The 26,650-nt window shown below is 36.8% G+C and overlaps 1 protein-coding gene and 1 long non-coding RNA gene across 3 annotated transcripts in view; one reads left to right on the forward strand and one right to left on the reverse strand.

Annotated features, from left to right (window-relative positions):
* The window catches only part of LOC136838630 (uncharacterized), a 76,847-nt gene extending 68,364 nt beyond the window's left edge, over positions 1-8,483 (forward strand). The window contains exons 17-19 of the transcript XR_010853056.1: positions 1,575-1,780; positions 2,230-2,349; positions 8,402-8,483. The gene's annotated coding sequence lies outside the window, so the exon portion shown is untranslated. The remainder of the gene's footprint in view (positions 1-1,574; positions 1,781-2,229; positions 2,350-8,401) is intronic.
* A 6,491-nt stretch (positions 8,484-14,974) lies between these two features.
* The window catches only part of LOC136839000 (uncharacterized), a 454,482-nt gene continuing 442,806 nt past the window's right edge, over positions 14,975-26,650 (reverse strand). For both annotated transcript variants that reach the window (XR_010853180.1, XR_010853181.1), the window contains 2 exons: positions 17,385-17,478; positions 14,975-14,993 (listed from right to left, as the gene is read on the reverse strand). This is a non-coding gene — a long non-coding RNA (uncharacterized lncRNA). The remainder of the gene's footprint in view (positions 14,994-17,384; positions 17,479-26,650) is intronic.

Here is a 26,650-nt window from a genome sequence, read left to right on the forward strand (position 1 = left end):
TTTTTTTGTGCCGTGTTGTCAGCCTATGTGGTGGTGGTCTTTTTTCTGTGGTTTCAGTGAATTTCTTTTTAAGAATATTGATAATTTTTGTTAAAGAAAGGTATGATTAATGTTAAGTGCATGAATTTTTCTGGAGAAAATATACAATATGATTTTCAGCTATTTCATTTTATTTAACCTACCCAAGGTTTACCAGTAACTCTTCTCTCTCTCTCTCTCTCTCTCTGTCTCTCTCTCTCTCTCTCTGTCTCTCTCTCTCTCTCTCTCTCTCTCTCTCTCTCTCTCTCTCTCTCTCAATGGTGATATGGAATGTATCATTCTTAAACGTACTTGGTACAACAGGGATGCATGTTGACTCTGGCAATTAGTTAATTTGAATATCGATAAACGGTTTGAAAAGGATTGCAATGGACGTATTTCCTTTAAAATGTTTTACAAGTGAATTTTACAGTATTTTAGTTATTTTAATGTTTTTATCCCCACGTATTTCCTTTAAAACGTTTTACAAATGAATTGTAAAAACTTTTAGGAATGTTAATGTTTTTATGACCATTCTCTGTGAAAACGTTTTTAAATGAAGAGCAAACTTTTAGAACTTAATGTTTTAAATCGTCTTTGGATAATGATTTTGGCTAGAGCAAGCCAGGTGCAGGCAGAAACATATTTACGGAAATTATTTTCTGGACAGAAGATCTAAGGTGAATGAGTGATAGAACAGGTGAGTAAGCTACATTTAGCACTGTGGTTAGAACACCTGGTCATATTTTCTCTTGTTTTCAGCGCAGAATTATCGCAAATTTTTCTTTTAAAATTAAAAAGTGCGTTCACCAAGCCATTGTCAGCGATTGTAGAAGTAGCATAGAAATACTCAGCATTATTAATCCTGGAAATACTGAACATTTCTCTTACCACGGAGAAGCTAAAATACTTAATTTATTCCATAAATTACAGAAAGTTGGTATAATTGTTGGTGTAATTGATCCCTGCTCATTCAGGCATCGAGGGAAATAAGGAATCAGATAGAGCAACCATGACTGCAACCAGTATGACTATATAAAAGAATGTTCCTTCAAACGGTGTTTTGGCATCATTAAGCTATTATAAGGAATAAAGGGCAAACTCGGTTTAATTTTGGACCTGAGAACCTGTTAAAGTAGATCAAGCCCACATTAAGAGTATAGCAGTCAATGCAAGGGGAAAAGCATTGCTGTAATACTGTCTCTCCAGTCCTCACTGACTTACCTTCGCCCGTTTCCGACCCCAGTGAATAAAATCGAGGAGATTATTGTGGTCACTTTTGCCCTCATCACGATTTCATTTCCGCGTATTGCTCATCCTCGCCATACAAGGTTTTGGTACATTACATTCTGCAACTGATATACAATTTTTATGAGGAGGTTTGTTACAATAAAAGTATCTCCAATTTCACGTGATCCCATCTAATTCCTTTCATAACCAGCATTTCCTTGTTGAATACATTTTGTAAATTTCGTACAATGTCAAATTATTAACCACTAACTAAAAAAGTGAAATTAAGGAGTTATTTCAATCCCACGTGTTTTATTCTTTGCCAGATGCATCGCCGCCGGATTTGAGAGTTACAAGAAATCGTTGGTATGTGGCATAAGGATTCGCTCAGCGTTTGGGAAGTGCACTTCTGAAGTGGATCTTGCTGTATCGCCCTTTTAGCTGGCTTGCTCTTCAGTGAAAAGTTATGCAAGTACTGTACTGTGTACGAATGGAGTTTGCGTCAAAGTTCTCGTATGGGCGAAATGATAAGGTCAGTGTAAAGATATTTCTTTTCATTGCTTAGCTAGATAACTGTGGTATTTTCATAATGAACACCTTATACTACATGTCCGGGAACCCAGGAATAGTCTTAAGAGTTTTTAATGGATTGTGAATGATAAGGTTAGCGTTAATACGGTGGAATTTTAATGTCCAGAAAAATATCTCGTTATATATCAAACAAAATGTAAATTAAGAAAATTTTCAGTTTCATCTAATTCTGGAAGTCTGGGGTGAAGGCACTGATGTTAAAATATGCACATGCTTTGGGAGATAGTTAAATATCAAATGAATGATCTTTGGACAAAGATCTCTCTCTCTCTCTCTCTCTCTCTCTCTCTCTCTCTCTCTCTCTCTCTCTGGAAATTCAGTTAACTGTATGTCGAATGACTTAATTCAACTGTATGTTTAAACATATATTCACGAAATTTTATTTTTCAGAGACAAAATGTAACCCCTTAAGTTTTCGATCCCTGCACAAGAGAACAGCAAACGATTATTTCTTTCAAGCAACCTTTAATCGAATGGAGTCACTCCAGGACACTAACTCTGGATGAACGAGTAAGTTGTGAAAACTGTTTAGACTCTAGTGTAGATACTAATGTTACTATTTAAGATTTTTGAAGCATCAGTCGTCATTTTCTTTCTATCTTGTAGCATTTTAGCACCCTCGTATGAAGTTCGTTCAGTTCAGGTTGTGGGTCTAAAATTTTGCCGTTGACTTCACTTTCACTTTGTTTGGTTTTATGTACAGCCCTCCACAGGGGGCCCTTGAACGTCTTCAAAATAAGGTGCTTCTTATATTTTATCATTGTCTTTCAGTGTTTCCTCGTCAGTATCGTAGCTCCTGCTGAATAGGAGAGTCTTTAGTTCTTTTTTTAATTTGCTTTCTTCTTGTAATAAATTGCATGGAAGATTATTAATCAAAACCATGATCCACCTTTGACACATATTCTCTATATACTGTGCACTTATTGCCATCATATGTTTTATGTTTAGTATCACTACGACCTTTCTTTACACAATATTTACACTTGAAGGTGTTGCTAGCACATTCATTTGATTTGTGATTTTCACCAAATTTGTTGCGCTGTGACCAAATTCCTAACATTTATAGCACTGATAGGGCGTGTAACAGTCGTATACTTTGTAACGGCTATACGGTGTACACAATTTGTCACCTTTGTCATAGATAGCCTTTCGTATTTGTGGCGTACATTTGATGATAGTGTTTATATTTGTCATCTTTGGCTATCATTTCCTTGACAGTTTTCAGGTCGTCATTTTCAGAGATGAGGCTACCTATCCATGGATTTAGGTTTAGGGTGTTTACTTGTATATTCTGCAGTTCCTTTCAGATTGTTTCTTCAACAGTTCATTTCCCTAAAAGTCAAAGATATTTAACAATTCATTTCCCTAAAAGTCAAAGATATTTAGGAGGAATCGTATTTTGGTTGCGTATTCTTGTCAGTTTTTGTTGTTATGGGTTTAAGAAAGTAGGCAAAGTCACTCCGTAATAGGCACGTTATGAAAAAATAAAAAAAATATTTCGTATTTTTCTTCGGTAAGGTTATTACGACTTCAAGATCAAAATTTACTGCTTAAGTTTATCTTACATTTATTTTCCTTATGAAGTATTAATAAATCTCATAAGAACGAAAAAATTTTGTGCGTTAACTATAGAAAATAGTTTTAAGGAAAAATATACGGCAATTATTACTGCAGATTTATTTAAATGAAATGAAAGCTTATGTAATAAGACTGTATTTAATTGAACAGACTGCCATACTTTCATTAATGACTTCAATTTAAGGAGGATTAAATAAGCAGACTAAAGATTTTATTTTCCGTCAGAAATGTTAAGTAAATCACGTATCAACTGAGATCTAAGTACAACTGAAGTCCCAACTTGATTTCATGAATTTTTTCTGTACTGACGGTGTTTACTCTAATGTTGAACATGTTTTTGTAGTGAGTTCGACATAAAATTATACCTTAATAAAAGAATCCAAGAAATGTGATGTATTCGACAAGTGAAAACGGCAATCGTCAAAAACTTAATTTAACTGATATACAAATAATTAAAGCGTGGCTCAGTTCGACAACGTAACACCGTCTACGCTTATGCATTGCAGAAATAAAGGTAAAAAAAAGTTTGAGGCAAAGGGTAACAAAATGTAAGAGCCAAAGAAATATAAACTTACATGGTTTTAGGATAAAAAAATGGATGATGGATTCTAATTTAAAGAAAAGTTTTGCGGGAAAGTTATGTATTTTCAGTGTTCGATGAAGGCTTTTTTCCGATGACTAAAGAAACGCAGATAATGTAGACAGATGTAGAGAACTAATGCAATTGGAATGAAGGATTTCAGAATCAACTTGGAAATTCGGCTGCAAGGGGAAAAAGGGCGATTAACTTAGAATGAAGGGAATTAGTGAGGAAAAGATTGATGGAATTTCTTACACTAACAGGAAATTAAAGGAAAAAAGCTGAGAGAGAGAGAGAGAGAGAGAGAGAGAGAGAGAGAGAGAGAGAGAGAGAGAGAGAGAGAGAGAGAGAGAGAGAGAGAGAGCTACAAATGTTTGGTCTGAATGGGGGCCTTGTTTAAGCACCATAACGATACTAGAGTCAGCTTGAAAAATAAGATTCACAATTGGCCAAAACGGTTGGACCACAAAAATGCAATTAGATTAATATGATTAAAACCAGGTTTCACTGGTTTGGACATAAGAGAGAGGAAAAATATAATTAGTTTACCACTTTAGGCTTCAACAAAAGAAAACCCAGGAGTATTAGGGGCTTATGCAAGTGTGGAAGAAAATTGGAAGTGACAATAGGTAACGAATATCCAAATAATACCATACAGAAGTAGTTGAAGTATTCACGGCGGTATTGCAGTTCTGCTTCATTTATGGTATCTTGCAAGCAGGTATGAGAGGATGTGGAAGTAGAGTGATTAATTAATAAAGTTAGATGCTGGAGAGTCATAATGATTTTTTGGGCCTACACTTGAGTGCTATTGGCTGATGCGTATTGGTTAGCAATGATAATATAGGTAAAGATGGCAGATAATTATCTCGTGTTAGGGGGTTATGATTTAGGAATGTGTAAGGACTACAGTTGCACAGTTTTGCTAACCTTTTTGACTCTGGGGAGCCTCATTATGATCAGTTCCCATTTCATCAAACATAAGATGTTCCAGGTTTCAGTGACTAATTTTTAAGAGATTCATGTCCAATTAGCCGCTAATTAAAGACCCATATTTACGCGGGCCCCGTAGCGGATTGATAGGATGTTTATATAGGCCCACTGAGGAGTTTTCTTTGAGAAAATACAAGTTTATTAGGGTGGCTGAAAAAAATCGCCAGATATAAATCTATACAAGCTCTTTAGTGTCACGCATCAGTTTACTTCGCATTGGTACTCGTAAAATGAAAAATGACCCTGTTGTGTCATCATTCTGTAATACAACAACATTTATTGAATTTCAATATGTTCTTTATTGGATGTGTGATCTACCAGGAATAGTGGAATGGATGATTTTGGTAATGCAGGAGTCCAAATTTATGGCTAAAACCAAAAATGCAGAAAATAAACTCCGATTTTGATAACCAGCCATCTAGAATTTTGTAGCATTCGTCATAACTGTAATTTGAGATTTAGTACTTAGAACCAGCAAAATAGCGTAGGCCTCACGAAATGTTGGCCACTTTTCTTGACCTTTTAAATCTGTTCCCGCACCTAGTCATAGGCTGTCAGTTCTCATAAATCATTTCATTCAAATGGAGACCACACCTCCAGAATGTTACGTAAGCAGGCTGTTTACTACACGGATGGAAGTTTTTAAGTGGCTTGCCCATTCTTGTTCTTGTGTATACTACATGCTTTCTCGCAAGAGAACATTAAAGAAAGACCGACGTGGCAGATAGAGACGTGTATTGACTTCAGTCGACTTAAATTAAGTGACAGAACATCTCATATATAGACCGACCTTCCCGTGAATCTGGGGAAAAATAGACTTACACAGCAAGATGAGCAATTTTAGGTGCAAAAAGTTAGAAGATATAACGGATTGCATTTAAAGACGAGTGGTATGTTGCGACTTATTGCATCACACACTGGTTCGAGTAGACTAATTAACGTTAACTGTTTAAATGGTTGTTCATTTTGTTGAGGAATCATTGGTAGCTTTGTTAATGTAATGGTTTCTCAGTGTAAAAATACTGGTAATTTATAGTTTATGTATTGACGTTCTTGAGATGAATTGTTTGCATGGTGTTATTTAAAGATAGTTGGCGAGGGAAGAGAAATATTAGGGAGAAGTGGTAAAAGTGGTAGGGTAGATCAGTGTTTATTTTTACACAGTGAACAGTAGGTTGGTAAGAATGCTCTACATTCCGTAAGGGAAGGCCTTGATGGTTAAGAGTGAGCGAAGGGGTCTTGTTTGTGTAAGGTTTTTCAAAACTATTTTTTGGACTGTAATTCCTTAGAGTTCTTGGTTTTCCGAACTTTAAATTCATGGTCATATACGCTATCATTGTTCTGCGCTGTATTACTATTGTGTGTCAATGTGCAAACTAGTAACCCTTTTGAAGTGATGAATGTCAAGGAGCAACGGGGATTATTCATTGTAGTTTACAGTCCGACGAATTAACGAAACAATGAAGTAGTCTGACTTTTTATTATTTGTTTACTGGAAAGTGAAACGCTTAAGATGGTTAGGAGTCAGGATTTTATAGATGCTCTATGAAGCTATAGAAAATCACATTCTTTGATCGTTCGGCTGTGTCTATTATAAATGTTTCTTCTGAATGTGACCATTTGTTTTTTTATACTACGCAAACAAGTTCTCCTCAATTTTTCAAGATCAGGTGTGCATTGTCTAGGATTGGCCAACTTTTTAACTCAGTTTTAAGTTAGCTCTCTGTCATCTACTGCCATGTTAATTTTCGATATGAAGGACTGTGATAGTGTCTAATGCTGAGCTATTGCCTAATTCTCAGAGTTACATATACACATCAGAATCAACTGATCTTGTCAATCGAATCTCTCTTGTAAGTGCAGAGGGAAAGGGAGAATGGTTGTGAAAACCAAAAATAACATTAATAAAACAGGAATGTCCCTTAAAATTTTGCAGTAAAAGGAGTTGAAGTCTGTGACCTGAACAGTCAAAGGAAAATTGATTTCATATAAAGAAACAGAACTTTTATGTATGAGGTGACATCATTTTTAAGTGCTTAGGGCATCGCCGCTAACGGAGCCTGAATGAAATTTGGGAACAGAGGAGTACTGTAATCTCTTACAAATGATTACATTGAAGATGGCATTGTCTTAATATTAGTTTAATTGCGCTCAAGTAAATTTGGTGTTTTGTGCAATTCATGTGGCACCAATTACTCTTTCATTTATGGTATCTGTTTGTCATCATTAGTGCTTTTTAATAATTTTTCCTTTAAATTCCGTGGCGTATTCCTCCTTAATTTTCCGTGACCGCTCACTGAGCATAGAGTCATCATTAACCATCAGTTATATAAGTTTTATTTTAATGGAATGAACTGGTCTTCTGTTGATTTACAACAGATACGAACATTTCCTTGTGTAGTGTTTTTCTTCTTCACAGATTTAGCTTTTGGGGTAGCGGTTTGACTAGTCTCAGTTTCATATGATGTCAAGTTTGTTTTTCCCAAACTTCGGCGTATCTTAGCTCCACTGATATAAATTCACCCATGGCACGCGCCGAAGTGGTCATATTCATTTAATACTTGACTTGATTTTGATTACTATCCATTGACAATAGCTCCATAAAGAAGAAAACAACATATGTGCTTTGACAGAAATTGAAATAGAATATCATAAGGGCACGGGCTGGTAGAAGGTAAGGTAACGAACCGAATATCTTTTAAAGTGTATTTTTTTTTCGAAAGAACACTTAACTGCGCCCATTTAGTCATCTATTACGGCAACTTAACTGCGCCCATTTAGTCATCTATTACGGCAGCTTTTAGCTTACAGAGTTATGTAGCAAAGTGCTAGAATAAGCAAACCCTCTTTGTTGGTTTTTAAGGATATTTGTCATTATCTTAATAACAAAATGCAAACACAGGTATCAACATTAAGTTTGCCTTGAGTAAAGCTTGTTTCATAATAATTTGGCATATCAGCGTACATTTGTCTCAGTTCCCAGGTGTAATGGTCTTGGTACTGTACGAAGTTGCTGTATGAGATATTTTAAGCACTTTGGATTGTGTTTGGAAGCCCGTGTACAGCAAACATTTCATATCAGAATTTTGGTTTGTTGGCAACCACTTTATTTTAGTTCTGTTAATACTGGGTTACTGCAGCCTTGTCAGTTCATCAGTAAGTTATTATATAGTTGTAGATCATTATGTACAAACTTTAAGTACAGTTACTTAATTACCAAGTAAATAAGTTTTTTGATATGTAGAAGAAAAATACCATTGATAGCTGTATAATATAATGCAGACAAATTGCGTTAGTTTTCTGCATTCCATATAGCTTTACTGACGAAGTAATTGGAGGAGTATTTTTTCCCTCTGGGAGAGGAGTCAGCTTCGGAAAAATGTTGGAGGATACCTTGTGTGATATTTTCAGAATGAATGGGCTGGTGCAGTCGTTCGCTGGTTCGGATGATGGCAGCCAGAGTTCTTGCTCTAATTAGGACAGCAGGAGATGGGTAGAATCTGCAACTGTTTCTCTACGAATACGTTCTTGTGAGAGCGTTTCGGTGTATCAACCCGGTATGTCGGAAGCTCCTTGTGATGCCGTGTTTAGTGCTAGGGCCTCGGGGATCAAAGTATATTATATACAACCGTTTTCTATATTGTGTGGTCGACAAATTGCATTAATAGAAATGGGCGTGTATAATATATACTTTGATCCCCGAGGGGCTAGTACCAAACACGGCGTCACAAGGAGCTTCCCTCAAGATCAAATGAGTATAAATAGTATTAATGGAATGTATGATTTGGCTCCCAAGTGACTGAATAATTAAGGCTAAACAAACAGTCCATGAGATGACGTTTCATTTAATAAAGTGCGTAAGGAGTAACTGTTGCACAGAAACAACTATGACGGGAGTCGTTCAGTCTTGACACCTGTAGTATATTGGTATTTTAATGTGAAAATACATTTTCCAGGTGAGGCTTGGCGGGCGAGAAAGAAGCTCGTCTTCCTAACCTTTGGCTGAACACCAGTGGCAGTTGATGTCACCGAAAAGAAAACTAAGCTTGAGACAAGAGGTGGAGTGAGTTTGGAAGGACGGGCGTGGCTGTTCTGGCTGGCGTTTCAGAAGATGACTGAAGAGAGACTGACTTACGCAGCGTCTGTTCGACTGGGAGTGTCTTGGCTGGAGAAGGCTGCGTGGATGACTGTCTGCTCATGTTCTTGAAGGGGACGGGCTTGGCAGTTCATGACTGAAGAGAGGATCTTACGCAGCGTCTGTTCGACTGGGAGTGTCGTGGCTGGAGAAGGCTGCGTGGATGACTGTCTGCTCATGTTCTTGAAGGGTCCGACAGTTCATGTGAAGAAGGACGGGCGTGGCAGTTCTGGAGAAGGCGCGTGGATGACTGTAGATGACTGAAGAGAGACTGACTTACCCAGCGTCTGTTCGACTGGGAGTGTCGTGGCTGGAGAAGGCTGCGTGGATGACTGTCTGCTCATGTTCTTGAAGGGTCCGACCGCGGTGAAGGACGGGCGTGGCAGTTCTGGCCAGCGTTTCAATAGATGACTGAAGAGAGACTGACTTACCCAGCGTCTGTTCGACTGGGAGTGTCGTGGCTGGAGAAGGCTGCGTGGATGACTGTCTGCTCATGTTCTTGAAGGGTTCGACCACGGTGAAGGACTGGCGTGGCAGTTCTGGCCGGCGTTTCAGTAGATGACTGATGAGACTGACTTACGCAGCGTCTGTTCGACTGGGAGTGTCGTGGCTGGAGAAGGCTGCGTGGATGACTGTCTGCTCATGTTCTTGAAGGGTCCGACCGTGGTGAAGGACGGACGTGGCAGTTCTGGCCAGGCCAGTCAGATGTAGATGACTTACCCAGGGAGTGTCGTGGCTGGAGAAGGCTGCGTGGATGACTGTCTGCTTATGTTCTAGAAGGGTCAGGACGGGCGTGGCAGTTCTGGCCAGCGTTTCAGTAGATGACTGAAGAGAGACTGACTTACGCAGCATCTGTTCGACTGGGAGTGTCGTGGCTGGAGAAGGCTGCGTGGATGACTGTCTGCTCATGTTCTTGAAGGGTCCGACCGCGGTGAAGGACGGACGTGGCAGTTCTGGTCGGCGTTTCAGAAGATGACTGAAGAGAGACTGACTTAATATGCAGTGTCTGTTTGACTGGGAGTGTCTTGGCTGGAGAAGGCTGCGTGGATGACTGTCTGCTCATGTTCTTGAAGGGTCCGACCGCGGTGAAGGGGCGTGGCAGTTCTGGCCAGTTCAATAGATGACTGAAGAGAGACTGACTTACCCAGCGTCTGTTCGACTGGGAGTGTCGTGGCTGGAGAAGGCTGCGTGGATGACTGTCTGCTCATGTTCTTGAAGGGTCCGACCGCAGTGAAGGACGGACGTGGCAGTTCTGGCCGGCGTTTCAGTAGATGACTGAAGAGAGACTGACTTACGCAGCGTCTGTTCAACTGGGAGTGTCGTGGCTGGAGAAGGCTACGTGGATGACTATCTGCTCATGTTCTTGAAGGGTCCGACCCTGCGTATAGTATTTCTCCTCTCCTCCCCCATGCTCCTGTATGTGGATGTGCACACCATTCTGTAGTATAATGGCCATTGACTGTGCATAGCCCTTTTTGGAGACATCAGTGGAGGACTTCATACACTCTGCCGTCAAGAGGAACCGTTCACCTGGCTAGGACTTTGCATACCTTCATGGAACACCCTTCGTCGCTTAAGTCATTAAATACTACGTGAACCAGAGGTCCTATGAAGAGCTTGGTCTCGTCACGTATTTGTATAAAAAGCTGTCCAGTCTTGAACTTCAGTTCGCCTTGATAATAGATTTTTGATTAGTTACCGAATGTACTTTTCCATCATCAGTGAATGGAATATGACCAGTATACAAAAATAAAACAATTTTTCTAAAATTTGTTTGGTCCAAATTATCCTTTAACTTCGTCCTGGTTTACTGGCTACAATTCGTCTATATGATCAGCAGCGGTAGCAGTTTTGTCCCTCCATCACACCCACTGCTGCTGATGCAATTCTGCCTTTCGAAACGCAACGTTCTCGTTCTCTGAAAAAGACAACACAAAATCAATCAATACTCAGTCCCCCTCTATGAATCAATGTCAAATATTTGAAATGCTGATTATGGGCTTTTACAGTTTTTGAAACTAAAAAGAGAATGATTGCTCAAATAAAACATCTTGATATTCATCTAAGATTGGAGGTTGGCTGGAGAAAGCTCTCCTGAAAAGACTGTCTCTGCTCATGTTCTTGAAAATCACCATGAAATACAGAGGGGTGCCTGCTTCCATGTCCCATCTGCGTTTTGATTAAAAGACGTTAAGAAACACACACTTTCATTTTCCAGCAGCATCCTCTATACCATGCTGCTATATCCAGAAGTCCCATTGAAGAACAGGACGTTTACAGCCCCAACAAAGAACAGGGAGGGTTTTGTCGAAAAGATTCCAAGCAGAAGAAAAGGGGATGGTTTGTTAAAAAAAAAGTTGGGTGGTGATCCAATTAAAGAATAGGGAAGTGTTTGTTCAAAACCTTGGTTGGCAGTCAAGACATTAGTGGACAAGAACTCTCCGAGTAAATAGATAGTCAAAGTGTGCCAATTAAAAACACTTCTGACTATACACACTTCAATGGGCCTATATAAAATCGTTCAATTTCCCAATGGGGAAGGTCTATATGAAATGATAATTGATGACTCAAAGGGGGTAAAGAAAGGGATCAAAACTACAGGACCTAGTCAACACACTGATGAGTTATGCACAAAGACTAGGGAGGAAAACTTACGCAATCGTCTGTTGGCACATTGGACTTGGTGGAACCATGATGCTTGACCAACAAAGAACAGTCAGGTTTTCATGGACTTCATTCTTCAAAGTCACCCCAGTCCAAATTACAGAAAAACATAATCTATACTTTGCAGCGTCTGAATGACTGGGAGTGTCGTGGCTGGAGCACTGCTGTGGCAGTGACTGTCTGCACACTTAATTAAGGGTCCGACTTCCTCAAGGATATCATTTCTATCTCCTCCCCATGCTCCTGTAGGTTGGATGTCAACCATTCTCATTAGTATATTGCAGTGGTGACATACAAGGGGAAAGAGAAAACAGTTTAGGTGACATAAAATGAGGAAGAGATTTAACCTGATAAATCATTGCAACAACAGAGGAACCAAACACCTGGCTAGGACTTTGCATCCGATTTCAAACTGGAAGGGAGGTTCGTCGAAAGTCATTAAATACTACGTCAGAACCAGAGGTCCTAAAAAGAGAAACTTGGTCAATTAAGCAACAAGACGATTGGTTTGTATAAAAGCTGTCCAGTCTTGAACAACATCCGCCTTGATAAAGATTTTTGATTAGTTACTGAATGACTTTTTCATCATCAATGAAGGTAAATATGAGGCAAAAACAGTATACATCAAAATAAAACAATTTTTTAAAATTTGTTTGGTCCAAATGTATCATTCAACTTCCCCAGGTTCCTGCTTTACCGGTATTGTCCAATTGGGAAGTCTATATGATCATAATTTATAGATTTTTTTCCCTTCCATCACACTTTTTGAGGCTGTCTGATATGCGAAACAGAAATACCTTTAAGATTTCAAACTAAACGTTCTCTGAAAATGACAAAACAAAATCAATATTTTTACCTCCCCTGATTCATAAACTATCAAAAACAATCAAACATAAGAAACCCACAGAGCATGAATCAATCGTCTAAAAATAAATTTGAAATGCAAAATTAGCTTCAACCACAAGAGTCTTTACAATTTTGAAACTAAAAGATCTCAATCCTAGACTCTTAGCTTAAATCTAAAAAATCAAGATTGTAAAGGTTACAACACCACATACTGCTTACTCCTCGAAAAGAAATCCACTTTTGCCGAGGAGAGTACCATTGGAACCAAGGTTAGCCATCTGCAAAAATAGAAGGGAAATACAGAGGGATTAAATACAGTATCAGGGGTGCAGAACCCATCAACAACTTGTCCCATCTGCGTTTTGATTAAAAGACGTTAAGAAAAACACATGCTTTTCATTTTCAGATATAGAGCATCCTGAGATCTAAAACCATGCTGCTATATAAAGAAGTCCAAGAAATTTTAAGAACAGGACGTTTGAAAGTCCCAACAAAGAACAAGGGAGGGTTTTGTACGGCCAGAGAGGCATCGAAGAAAAGAACAGTTGAATTAAATGGTTTGTTAAACGAAAAAGGGTTCTTTTTTTTATTTATTTGATTATATCTTAGTGATCCAATTAAAGAATATTCGAAGTATTTGTACATGGAAAAAACCTTTTTTGAAAAGACTAGCAGTCAAGACATTTTGTGTTTACAAGAACTAGAATTATTGTAAAGTATGAATTAAAAACACTGATGACTATACAACACTTCAGTTATGCTTTTTAATATAAAATCGTTCAATTTCCGAATGTTGGGGAAAAGTTTTAGTTCTAATGTCAAATGATAATAAGACGCGAATATCACTCATGTGGTTAGTGAGGCAAAACGAAAGATGTCACCACCAAAACTATCCAAGGGAGATTGTTAGTGAACAGGTCACTGACTTTTGAGTTATGCACAAAGACTAGAGGGACGGAAATGGTTTTTCAGTCGTCTTGGAGTTGGCAACATTGGACTTCGGGTCTGGAATCATCCAACCTGACGGTAACAAAGACAGATCAGGTTTTCATGGACTTCATTCTTCAAAGTCAAAGTCCAAATTGAGTACAAGAGAAAACATTGTGGCTGAATTACAGTGGAATGATTATCTGTTTTGCACTAAATTGAGGCAATACTACAATGGGTTAAATTAATTACAATATTTTTCCTCAAGGATATCCTGCTAAAATTCAAGACTTTCTTTTCCTGAAACTAGGTTGCAGCTCAACCCTGCTCTCATTAGTATATTGCAGTGGTTACATACAAGGGGAAAGAGAAAACAGTAATGTAGCCACCTTGTGACCTACTTCCTATAAAATGAGGAAGAGATTTAACCTGATAAATGCATTGCAACAACAGGATAGCAAACTCAAAACACCGAGAAATGAAGGTTAGAAATAAATCCTTTGATTTCAAACTCAAAAGGTCGGAGGTTGCCCTCAACAGAGTCTGAGAACGGAAGTGCCAACGAGGAACTCAGAAAATAAGTAGGGTTAACTAAAATTTAAAAAGTGAGAAACTGGAGTCAATTAAGCAACAAGACGATTGGTTAATATTGTTATAGGGTCATAGATACATATATAGCAACATATATACAAGATACATACATATAAATAAGTTATATATATATAAATGATATATATATAGGGATATCACCAATATAAATATCAGATATAAAATATATAATCAAATATATATAAAGGATAGCTTTGACTCTGTTGCAGACAGATGTCAGTCATTCAATCCTTCCCCAGGTTCATATATAAATATGGTGTATTCGGTATGGGTATATATATAGGGTTATAAAAGTCTCCTTATATATATAAATCATAATTTATTGATTTTTTTAATATATTAAGAATATATTTTGAGGATCTGTCGATATTGCGAAACAGAAATACCTTAAGATTTCAAGATTAATTGCTTTCCTGAAGTAATGACTAAAATATGTCAAATTAATATTTTTCCTCCCACTGTTTTACATAAACTATAAAGCTTATTACCCACTCAAACATAAGAAACCCACAGAGCATTAATTCTACGTATATAAATATAAATTATAAAAATAAATATTATATATAACTATAAACCAAAATTGATAAATATGCATCCATATGATAAAATATGTCGTTACCTGATAATTAAGAGAAGGTATATGATATATCTCAATTTATATGATATATATTATATATAAATCTATAAAAACCCCAACAGTCATATAATTCAAAATATATATATACTATATATATATATATATATAATATGCTGATTATTCGGACATTCCAATATTATTATATAACCACTATGCCATATTATATAACCAAGTCTTCTAGCCATCTGCAAAAATAGAAGGGACATGACAATAGTGATTAGATATACTGTATCACTTGTGCAGCAGAACTCCATCAACAACTTAAATTCTAGACGTAAAATGGATAGCTTTTTAGAGTCATAGGTGTCATCACCTATATATATATACATATATATATATAAATTATACATGCTTATATATTTTTCAGATATAGAGCATTCTGGAGATGACCCTCTTAAAACTGAATGCATGCTTAGCATAAAGTACAGTCCAGTATCAAGAAATTTTAAGGAATTACTGTTAACTGTGGGCTATGTTGAAAATGCTCAAATACAGGCTATACTATAAGGTTCTTGTTACTTAGCATACGGCCAGAGCCTAAGCATCGAAGATAAGGTCTACTACTGTTGAATTAAACTGGCTATTATTCTTAATATATAAAATGGTCCTTATAGGGTTAAATATTTTTATTTATAAATGATTATATCTTAGATAGTAAATTACGGTAAATTGAAGCCTACTGAATTCTATACATGGAAAAATATTTTTGAAAAAGACTAGAACTAACCATACATTTTGCTGTTTATTCAAGACTGGAATTATTGTAATGTATGAACGTTTGTCAAACATTGATGTGGATACAACAGATATATATATTATATAAATCTGTAATAGTTACTCAGAACTCCATGTTATTAAGAACGACATGTTGGGAAAAATTTAGTTCTAATGTCAGATGTTTTTAAGCATATATATACATATATACGGAATGGAGGTTAGAGGGATATAAATGATTTTTAAATACCGTGCTTAAAGATATATATATATATAAATATTATAGGTCTAAATGTCATCCAACCCTCACGGTAAAATAGACTGATCATAGGCTTGCATCAAGTAGGCTAAGGAAGTTACAAAGATGAAAGTACAATAAATTGAGTACAAGAGATATATATATTATATATAAATATCGGAGAGGCCACAGATTATCTATTTTGTTTCTAAATTACGAACGGTATAATACTACAATGGCATAAATTAATTACAGTCATTTTATTATGACTGGTTCTAAGAAGCTAGAATCTCTGGCAAGACTGCTACTTTTGACTTGAACCTAGTAAATCTAGTTTTGGGTGCATTGTCAACATACACACACACACATACACATAACAGGACCTCATTCAAACTGGAGGGTATCTAGTGGAGATATTTATTCAAAAAAGTTACAAGTTTTATAGGACAAATATATATATATATTCTATATATATCGTCTTATAATATAGTAATTGTACATATAATGCACAGAACAATATATATATATATATATATATATATTATATATATATATATATATATATATATATATATATATATATATATATATATATATATATATATATATATATATATATATATATATATATATATATGTGTGTGTGTATGTGTGTGTATATGTGTGTGTGTTTGTCACTTTAAAGGACTGTCATTGCATTCTTTAGTATTTTTACTACAAATACTTCGAGTCAACTCTTAACGAGAATGCGTGAAAATCAAGCCTCAGAACATTTGCATGTCTACTTTCTTAGATTAACTCTATACAGTACTGAATAAACATTTACCAAAATCATACATCAGCACTGAGGTTATTCTCTGTTCCTGAAATGCTGATCTGAGATTAACTGGTTATAGTTATCCAATTTCTGCTTTCTCCTGAGACTGACCGGAAGGCGAAATTGAACAGCCCAGTGATAAGAAAAGAAAGGAAACAAATCTAGAGAGAATGACAACAGCAGTGCAGTCCTTGCGTCTCCTTTTCTTGTATGTTATGAAAATTTCTATGACGATTAATAAACGGATATAATTTGCATTTTTAAATACAGGTGTTTACTGAAAAAGCAGCGGGCACTCAGTTTAAATACAAATACGCTTATTAACAATAACAGTAGAACTGAAGAGGCCCAAATTAAGCTCATTTGCAATTATCAGTCAGAAGACACCGACGATAGAAAAGGAAATTTCATGTGAAAATGTACATTATGACGATACTGATAACAACCCCTGCAGCGGGGTATTGTCATCATTGCACCTCATGCGGTACACTGTAGGCATTATTCAAGGTTCTTTGCAACGTCCCTTCGACCCCTAAATGCAACCCCTTTCATTCCTTTTACTCTACCTCTGTTCATATTATCTTTCTTCCGTCTTACTTCCCACCCTCTCCTAACAATTGTTTCTTAGTGCAACAGCGAGGTTTTTCTCCTGTTACACCTTTTAAAACCTTTTTATTCTCAATTTCACTTTCAGTCTGAATAACCTCTTAGGTCCCAGCACTTGACTATTGGCTTAAATTTGATATTGAATTACAACTGATAATGATAATTACAAGAAATTTATAAAAAAGTCAGAATCATATTTACCATTGTAGGGAAAAGGGAAGCCACTACTTCCTTCTGTTGAAAATTCCAAGATGCTTTTCTCTGCGCTATGGACAATTTTGTCCCTGTCTCATTTCTGAAAGGAAAAATTTTGTCAAATACTTAAATGAGCGAAAGATGATAAATAATTTGAAACCAAAAACAAAGTACCACAAAACTATAACTACAAAAACAATATTATTTTTATTATTATTATTATTATTATTATTATTATTATTATTATTATTATTATTATTATTATTATTATTATTAAAAGAGAAGCAGTAACCCTATTAAGAAAGCAGAATGTCAATATGGAAGGTACGCAAGTACAGAAAAAGAAACTGAAAAGTAAAGAATAACAAATGAAAGATAAACAAGGAAACAAGAAAAAAAATTAAAACGAAATGAGACTCAGAACCTGCTGAAATTGCTTTTTTTTTTTTTGTTAATCAGGCAGATATAAATAACTTCTGAAATCATAATGCATATGCGGGAGGGGGAAGATCATTCCAGTTTGGTTACTTCTGGAAAAACATTTCTAAAAAATAATAAATACATAAATTAATGAAATAAATAAATAAAAATTAAGTAATTAACTTTATAGAAGAAAAGGGAAGACTATTAAAATTAATATTATTATAATGAGATAGATGATATTGTCAAGGAAGAACTGAATGCAAACGAAGAGAAACATTACGAACTATTCTGTACAGCGCGCACAGCGATCTAATTAAACAACTGTGCCAGAGATTAATAACAAGATAAAGGATAACATCTTAAAAAGAAATCAGGTTTTAGTAAGTCGGCAGCTGCTGAAGACAAAACAGGGGAACAAGATTCAAACTGTACAGGAAGCATAATTGGTAATACTTGTAGTGGTCTGACGCCCTAAATAACTCAAAAGGCCATAGGTCACGCCATGCTGACAGCAACATGTCCAGTCCAAACCACACACACTCTACACTGGTGCCTTCTCTCAAATATTTCTCGTTGAAGAAAAAGTTAAGTATACCTTAGTTTTACCAGACCACTGAGCTGATTAACAGCTCTCCTAGAGAGGGCTGGCTCGAAGGATTAGACTTATTTTACTTGGCTAAGAACCAATTGGTTACTTAGCAACGGGACCTACAGCTTATTGTGGAACCCGAACCACATTATAGCGAGAAATGAATTTCTATCACCAGAAATAAATTCCTCTAACTCTCCATCAGCCGGCCAGAGACTCGAACTCTGGCCTAGCGAGTGCTAGTCCACAGCTCTACCGACTCGTCCAACGAAGAGCTTTTCTCGTTGAAGAGAGGGACCTCTGACAGTCTGATACCAACGTGTTTGATTTCTTTCGCGATGTTTAGTGTGAACGAGTAGTTATGCCATACCTTTGCTGACTTCAATTTTTTCCTTTTTGACTTTTTTCTTAATCTTACATTACCGGCATTAGCTGATGGGTTTACTGCAGTGTAATTTTCATTGGCGAAGCTGAAATCACTTTCTGTTCAAGTCTTGGCTGACATTTTTAAGAACTGAAAATAACTTATTTGCGTGAATGTACTGGATATAGTTATCTGTATCTGTGCTCTCAGATACTGTTAAGAATCTATCTGACGCTATCATTATAAATTCCGAGGACGACGAAATGAAAAACAATAGTGATGATGGCTCGAGCTAAAAATGAAACAAATTAATAAAAAAATTAGTGATGGTTTTTAGACTAGCAACAGGTAATTCTAAAGTTAGTAATGACTGAGCATCCCAAACGCTGCACAACTGGTTGGCTATAACGAGTGCACCCTTGGCATTAATTAACGAAGAATTGTAGCGAAGGCGACTCGTGTTTGAGAAAACTTGGCTGAGGACGCAAAGTATCAAAGACAGAGGGTAGTCGGGTACTAGAGGGTATCAGGGGTACTAGGGAGGTTCTTTCATTGTCTCTTTAAACGCCAATACTCGTGGAGGCGAGTCTACTCTCACTTGCGGTGCCGGACACCTCCTGTACTCGGGAATAGCGGCAGCGAGCGAGTGACCGCCATCGGCTGTTTTTCAAGATAACACCTCTCGCAAAGGATGAACTACCAGTCGCCCAAAGTGCTGTGCATAGAGAGACTTCGCTGGGACGATAACCATGAGGATCTTTTGGCCGACCTGTTATTTGAAGAACAGCCGATGTCAACAGTGTGCTTCGCAATCGATTCGGGATGCGACAGATCGTGCGTCACCCTTCGCACCGTCCTCATGTTCGGTTTGGAGGGCAACATCGACAAGAACCGGAAAGTTAAATACAGGGCGTTCGGTTTACTCGACGAGACGGTGGGGATGCTAACGACCAAACTGAGATGTCAAGATCAAAACAGCCCCGTGCTGACGGAGGAGATCGAGGTGGTCAAAAGCGGACACGACCTTCTCGGGCTAGACATCTTGAAGAAATTTAGCTGCACGATCAAGGTACACGCAAAGTCTCCGAGCCTGATCATCAGACAGCACGAAACCACTGCCGTGCTCGACAAGAGATTGATATACAAGGACATCAAAGTGGACGGTCACGTCGTGAAGGGCCTCGTGGATACGGGGTCTTGTTGCTCGTTCATTCCAGAGAAGATGGTGCAGGCCTTGGGCCTTAAAGCCAACAGCCTAAAGCAACCCATTAAAGTCGTCACGGCCAACAAGACGGTGATCAGATTTAAAAAGTGGGTCGAAAACGTGCAAGTGACGATCGAGGGTTTCCAGACGAAAGCGAATTTAATCGTTCATCACAACCTGAAGGAGGTTATGATTGGTGCTGAGTGCCTTCAGAATAGCCGACTGGACTTCATTTGCAATACTATGTATATAACGGCCATGAAAGACTGTAAGACAGTGCCTGATGTCTTAGCCAAACTCCAGTCTTTAGACATACCAGTGCCATCGACTTGAAATAGTTTTATGTGCGAACTTAGTTGCTCAGAAAGGGTATTAAGTATGTTAAGTGTGATGCTTATGTCTCCTGAAAGATATTAAAAATGTTTTAAACTAAAAAGGTCTTGAAAATTCAGGAAATTTTGTAATGCGATTTCATTGCATGCTAATGAACGAAACATTCAGACAGCCATCTCTACCATGCAATACTAACTTAGGACTTGAAATTCCTTGTAAACAACAATGATATGCTTTCAGTTTCACTGGGAGACTTTAAAGCAACGATTATACCAGAAAAGTGTCGCAAGTAATCCCTTTAAATGCATACTTATTTATCTTATGTGATACACCATCAAACAAGCCAACTAACTACGAATTAAAGAATAATGAAAATCTGGTAATGATTTGTTCAAGTTTACATTATCGGTGTACAGACAATGCAATTAGAAATAATTCCACCTCTCACAAATAAAACTGTATCTAAAGACATTTCCATGACAGTATTAATAACTCTGGTGCTCAGTTTTAGCTATTGCACAAATCCCGGCATTTTACTTAAAAGTCTCAGTTTCTTTGTCTACAAAGGATTCTTAGATTTTCAGATAAAAAAATATACCCTTGTTACTAGCTGTGTTGCTGTTATGTTTTAAATTCCGTTACAAGCTTTTGATTCTCGATGTTACAGTGATTACCTAGTTTAAAATTTAATTATGTGTTGCCTCCATTGACTTGCCTTCACCTGCCCTTGGCTACTGAGTGGCCTTGTTTTCACCTACTCTTGTCTACTGACATGCCTTGTTTTCACCTGCCCTTGTCTACTGACATGCCTCGTTTTCACCTGCCCTTGTCTACTGATTGGTCTTGCCTTCACCTGCCCCTTGTTTACAGACTGGCCTTGCCCTCACCTGATCTTGTTTACTGGCTGACTTTGCCTTCACCTGCCTTTGTTGTTTACTTGCACTAGGCTACTGACTGGCTTTGCCTTCAACTGGCCTTGCCTACACATGCCCTTGTGCAATGACTGTTCTTGCCTTCACCTGCACTTTTCTATTGACTGACTTTGCTTTCTCCTGCTCTTGAATGCTGGCACCCCTTGCATTTACCTGCCCTTGTCTACTGACTGGTCTTGCCTTCTGTTGCTCTTGTTTAATGATTGGCCTTGCCTTCAGCTGCCCTTGCTTTCAACTGCCCTTGTCTGCTGCTAGATTTAAACAAAATAACTGTTAATTGTAGTATTAGTGTCTGATTCCCTGATTATCATAATCGTTGTTGTTGACAAAGCTGTCCAGATGGTACTTAGCCATTGGTCAGTCAAGACTGAAGTCTGTAACCTGCCCTGTTTCGGTCTAATTCCATACCTGGAGAGTTCTTGGAACCACATTCCTTAATCCCAACCACATTCCTTAATCCCATTTAACCTGAACATTCCAAGATTTTGGAGTACTGTAGGTTGTACACTGTTCAATAACGCAACGAAAATGTACCATTTTGGTGACGTTGCTTGTAATATTCTCATTTAACTGAATACTGAATTATAAACATGTCATACGCTGCTTTTGTTTTAACACTTTCAGGGTTCCTATTGCCAAATCGAAGGCATTTTGTTAACGTGAATGCTCAACATATTTACATTTCTGGGTTTCATTTTAATCTGCCAAAATCATAATTTTTTTTTTCATGATAATAAAAGCTGTGATTTTTTCCCGCTTTAGACTTCTAATACACTGAAGGAACATGAAAATATGACAGACGTACGCTTGATTCCTAACAACAGGGATTAGCATTTTACTTTTAGATTTTATCCTGCAAAGCTTATTTTGGGAAAAAGTCTAAAAGCTGTAAATTATTTACAGATGCATACACGTAACTCCGGTGCATACACATATTTATATATATATATTATATATATATATGTATATATATTATATATATATATATATATATATATATATATATATATATATATATATATATATATATATATATATATATATATTATATCATTTATTATCAGTAAACCAAAAATGTCGATACTCATGCAGTTTGACATAATTGGATGTCATTTAAGCGATTAATGATTTTTTTTAGGATTTGGTAAATTTGAATAGGACATTTTAATATGCAATGCTAAGAAATATTGCAAACTTCAGTGCAATAAGTCGATAATCCTATATTTAAGACTTCAATAAAGTATTTTTGTGAACAAGCTGTCTTTGTGTGTCATCTTCATTCCTTTCTAAATAGACTAAAGAATGCAACGTCAAACTTTCATTCGATGGTAGAAGTAGTCGATAAAAGCGCATTAACAGTTTGTACAAATAGCACTCAGCATGTATGTATGTATGTATGTATGTATGTATATATATATATATATATATTTGAATATATATATATATATATATATATATATATATATATATATATATATATATATATATATATATATATATTTTGTATATATATATATATATATATATATATATATATTTGTATATATATATATATATATATATATATATATATATATATATATATATATATATATATATATATATATATATATATATATATATATATATATATACATATACAGTATACAGTACATATTTGCTTAAATTTTTAATTTCCAGCGCATAGTTTAACACAAACTTTCGTTTATACTGAATAAAAGCAATGATACAGCTTTGTAGGGTGTAATACGTGGGCGTATTTTACCATCATAGAAAACTGGGCCGTTCCCCCAAGTTTCCAAAGTTATTTTCCCGTAGAGACCCTCTCGCTTTCTCTCTCATTTTCTTGCTACGGTATGTGGCTACTTAAACGGGTTGCCAGAAACCGCTGGTTTAGTACATTCCTTACATTAGAGCTAAGTGGTGGACTTCGGAAAAAGAGCACATTTGGACGCGTACAGTTTGGCGTGAGAGTGTTGAAGTTATTTTCAGAATTACGCTACCTCGTGTTCTCTCTCGCTTGTAATTCGCCAGCTGAGGCAGAGATCCACAAGACGAATCACAGACTGATTTAGGCACAAGGTCCAGCATTATAATTTCAAGGATTAAGAAAATCTCGTGTTTTTGAGCATTATGAAATTTATTTGAGCTTCCGTATTAATTTGATCTACTCAAAGTATGTGCGTACAAACATACGCAATATCATTAGCCATAATCATTACAAACAAGCAAAATGTCAAACGAAATAAAACAGAGCCCACCGCGATGGCAACATGCCCGGCGTTCTTGCTCTTTAATTGCAATCAACGAAGTACTGTTGGAGACCAAGAGGGAGGGGGGAGGCACCGGGGTTACTGGGTAGGGGGATGGGCTGTCGGTGGAAGGGGCCGGGGGGAAGTCCTCGGAAGGGTCTATCCAATGCTTGGCAAAGTACACTCACTGAAATGTGACGTCGTACAAACAATTTGCGTGCAATCGTCTGAGAGCAAAAAGATGCTAAGTGCTTTCTACTCTGCATTAGTCGATTTTTTCTGAAAAAACTGTCTCTTGTAGGCTCACATGTATGACTTACTGAGTATGTTGTGTTGTGCATACTCTTGCCGTATTCGTTAATATGTGAATGAGAGAAATTATTTTAGAGTGAAAATAATCAAATATCATGACGATCATGAGCGTAGCTTTACGAAAACATTAATTATATATATATATATATATATATATATATATATATATATATATATATATATATATATATTTGACTGTATACATGCAGTATGCGTATATATACAAATATATACATAATCTATACACATATATTTATATACGTATATATAGTGTTATATATCTACTTTACAGTAAAATTAATAGAAAGTGATATTTAGTGTCACAGCAATTAGATGGTCTTCATAGGAAGAATATTTCGACGTATTTCCTTGGTTTCAAGAATGGGATGCCTAATTTGGGTATTTTATGTCTGTCAGTTTTAACAGAAATAAAGCAGACACATTGCAGAGAGAGAGAGAGAGAGAGAGAGAGAGAGAGAGAGAGAGAGAGAGAGAAATTGACTGATTTATGAAAGTTTGGCTATAAAGCCAAGAACTACGGCACTTCCAGCTATTCAGTGATCAAGACAGTAAAAAGAATGAGTTAAGAGTGTTTGGATAGAAAGATCGAAGAGAGGAAGCGATATGGAGGTAAAATAGAATGCTTAAGAGTTTCGTGCAGCTGGGGGCCGAAAGGAAGCTGCATACAAGCTGTAGTAATACCTGTGTGAACCACGTTAGGTGCACTGATGACTCTACGCCACCAAGGGAGGAGAGAGAGAAGAGATAGAGGGGAGGCTTAGGTAAGTTTCAGGTACGTGGCAGTAAACGTCAAGTACTACCTTAATACTGAAGATTCATTCGTCAAACTGAAGTTGTTTATTATGATGGATTGCTTTAAAGAAACTACGTTCACGATCACACGCATATATACAATTACAAACTTCAGGTTGGTGAAGAAGAACGAAAAATACTGATGGAAAATATTATTTTCGTTGATTTGGGGTGTTTATACTGCTAGAAAGCATGAAGTAAGCAGAATAACCTGTATGATACAATTAGTAACCACACTGTTTAAAGTCTACGTATTTCTTATTTTCCTTGTCACTTTATGTTGACATACCAGATCAACCAAGTATGTTGACTATTACATATCACACACCCCCACACAGCAGAGAGAGAGAGAGAGAGAGAGAGAGAGAGAGAGAGAGAGAGAGAGAGAGAGATTCTCCCCTCCTACGTCTGTGAAACTTCATCTTAACTTGAACAGCGAAACACTTTAATTTTCAGGAACAACGGATGCCAGCCATCCAATAAGTCATCGTTTGATCTTGCCTGAAAAAAAATTAAAGGAGTTACTAGAGCGAAGTTAGGAACAGGGTCCCTTCTCGGCGCGCTTGAAGAGAGAGAGAGAGAGAGAGAGAGAGAGAGAGAGAGAGAGAGAGAGAGAGAGAGAGAGAGAGAGAGAGAGAGAGAGAGAGAGCACTTTCAAAATATCAACTTATAGACCACCATGAGTCCACGAGGGGAGAGAAGAGAAAAGGGCTAGTGTTCTTTAAGAAATCGAGAACTATTAAGTTTCACTGTTTTGGTGATTGTTATCAATGTTGACTGAAATTAAAATGTACCTCCACAAACAAAAGACTCCTATACTGTGAATCACTTTTGCAGGTTAAAATATCTCTGGAAAATAAGAGTGAATGATTTGCCAAGAATTTTTGTTGAGGTAGTTGTGGGTTGCTGAAGATAAAATGAAATAGAAAAATAGATTCCGTTAAACTGGGCAAACAGTGAAAACTTGAAAACCAAATTATTTGGGGTGCTACGCACACAACAGAAACTACTTCGGTGAACAGATCATTTGTATTTCAAACTGCACTAAAGAGGGAGCTTTTCATGATGTCCAGGGAAAAGGAAATGAAATACCACAACCTCGAGGAAAGGTCGAAGGTCAGTAGGCTGGTCTTGTGGTGCATATGACTGAATGATTTGAATTTTAAAGATGACATTTGTCTGTTCAGACTGTCAAAGCCTGACGTCTTAACAGAGTACAAGCGTAAACGGATTATATCTGTATTTATCAAAATGTAACCTCTCGGCAAACTGTCTGAAAGTTTAAAGCTTCCATTGGGTTGATTAATAGGCCAACAGAGATTATTTGTTTATGTGCATATTCGGCAACTAATATGCAAACAATGTTCAAACGTATATTCTAAAATGTGCGTTCCAAAATGAAAAAGAAATTTAAATAATCTTTAATAATCTATAGAGTAAGAGTCCGCAAATTCGATCATATATAGGCTACTATCAAAATACATCACAACAATTCTTGAAATTTCACGAAGAAAGATAAAATTGCGCCAGAAAACCAGTTGACTATAAAAAAAAAAACCCTTTCACAGTTCCAAAGGCCAGGTATTATCATCGTCCGTCTCAAAATGAACTTTGATATAAAGGCGCCATCCTTAAAAGATAATCAGGGCATTGAAGAGTTCATTTCCAAAACAGTATCAGATCTCGCATTCATAATAATCAATCGTCATATTGGTTTTCATACGTTTAGGCAACGTCATCTCGATGACATAAGGCATGTGCCTGGAATTGTGCAGCAGTCGAAAGAAAATTATGGACAATAATGCAAATGATAAAAATTAGATTACTTGAATGCCTTTAAACGATGGATAAATGAAAGTACAATGATCGTAAAAATACCGTATTCCCAGGTCATTTCTCCTTGAATATGTGTGTTAGAAGCCAACTTTGTCATTGCACAAGAGAAAAACACGGGCAAAAATTACTACATTATCAAAATTCTTTAAGGTTACTTAAAATATCTTGACACATTTTCATCATACTGTAACAAAAAGCCAGTGTGCGTTTGCCA

This window comes from Macrobrachium rosenbergii, chromosome 5, assembly GCF_040412425.1.
Source record: "Macrobrachium rosenbergii isolate ZJJX-2024 chromosome 5, ASM4041242v1, whole genome shotgun sequence".
Taxonomy (NCBI): domain Eukaryota; kingdom Metazoa; phylum Arthropoda; class Malacostraca; order Decapoda; family Palaemonidae; genus Macrobrachium; species Macrobrachium rosenbergii.